At 36.8% G+C, this 1,594-nt stretch overlaps 1 non-coding gene across 1 annotated transcript; it reads left to right on the top strand.

The window, feature by feature from the left end:
• Nucleotides 1-567: 567 nt before the first annotated feature.
• Nucleotides 568-675, top strand: LOC148554001 (small nucleolar RNA R71). Its single transcript, XR_015893429.1, has one exon. It is a non-coding gene; the product is annotated as a small nucleolar RNA R71 (small nucleolar RNA).
• Nucleotides 676-1,594: the final 919 nt, after the last annotated feature.

The raw sequence follows: 1,594 nt of genomic DNA, 5'->3' as shown, positions 1-1,594 counted from the left end.
AGATGGATTCTGCTCAGAATTCTCTGTCTGTTGCTGAGAGGATGATGGAAAAGGCTTGCTATTGCTAAACCTGTTTCTTCCACCATTATTAAAGCCTTGTTGAGGCTTTTGTTGATCCTTCCATGAGAAATTTGGATGATTTCTCCATGAGGGATTATAGGTGTTTCCATAGGATTCTCCCATGTAATTCACCTCTGCGATTGCAGGGTTCTCAGGATCATAAGCTTCTTCTTCAGAAGATGCTTCTTTAGTACTGTTGGATGCAGCTTGCAATCCATTCAGACTCTGAGAAATCATATTGACTTGCTGAGTCAATATTTTATTCTGAGCCAATATGGCATTCAGAGTATCAATTTCAAGAACTCCTTTCCTCTGAGACGTCCCATTACTCACAGGATTCCTTTCAGAAGTGTACATGAACTGGTTATTTGCAACCATGTCAATGAGTTCCTGAGCTTCTACAGGCATTTTCTTTAGGTGAATGGATCCACCTGCAAAATGGTCCAATGACATCTTAGATAATTCAAACAGACCATCATAGAATATATCCAGGATGGTCCATTCTGAAAGCATGTCAGAAGGACACTTTTTGGTCAGTTGCTTGTATCTCTCTCAAGCTTCATAGAGGGATTCACCTTCTTTCTGTTTGAAGGTTTGAACATCCACTCTAAGTTTGCTAAGCTTTTGAGGAGGAAAGAACTTGGCTAAGAAAGCCGTGACCAGCTTATCCCAAGAGTTCAGGCTATCTTTAGGTTGAGAGTCCAACCATATTCTAGCTCTGTCTCTTACAGCAAACGGGAAAAGCATAAGCCTGTAGACCTTGGGATCAACCCCATTGGTCTTAACAGTATCACAGATCTGCAAGAATTCAGTTAAAAACTGAAAAGGATCTTCTGATGGAAGTCCATGAAACTTGCAATTCTGTTGCATCAGAGAAACTAATTGAGGCTTTAGCTCAAAATTGTTTGCTCCAATGACAGGGATTGAGATGCTTCTTCCATGTAAGTTGGAATTTGGTGCAGTGAAGTCACCAAGCATCTTCCTTGCATTGTTGTTGGGTTCAGCCACGTCTCCTTCTTTTTCGAAAATTTCTATCAGATTTTCTCAAGAGAGTTGTGCTTTAGCTTCCCTTAGCTTCCTCTTCAGAGTCCTTTCAGGTTCAGGATCAGCTTCAACAAGAATATTCTTATCCTTGTTCCTGCTCATATGAAAAAGAAGAGAACAGAAAAGAAAATATGGAATCCTCTATGTCACAGTATAGAGATTCCTCATATGAGTATAAGAAGAGAAGAATAGAAGAAGGAAAAGATAAGAATTCGAACACAAAGGAGAAGAGTGGGTTCGAATTTTTGAGTGAAAGAGGGGTGTTAGTAGATAAATAAATAAATAGAAGGAGATGAAAGGGAGAAGAATTCGAAAATTAAATAAAATAAAATAAAAATATTTTTGTTTTTATTTTAAATATTAGTTATAATTCGAAAATACGAAAAGGAATAAAATTAAAATTAAAATTTAAAATAATTATTTAATGAAAAGAAATTTTGAAAAAGAGGTTAGTGATTTTCGAAAATTAGAGAGAGAAAATTAGTTAGGT

This window comes from Arachis ipaensis, chromosome B7 (genome assembly GCF_059453495.1).
Source record: "Arachis ipaensis isolate K30076 ecotype BB chromosome B7, ASM5945349v1, whole genome shotgun sequence".
NCBI classification, from domain to species: domain Eukaryota; kingdom Viridiplantae; phylum Streptophyta; class Magnoliopsida; order Fabales; family Fabaceae; genus Arachis; species Arachis ipaensis.
Note: the sequence above shows the minus strand (reverse complement) of the source record. Positions and strands in the feature narration are given on the sequence as shown.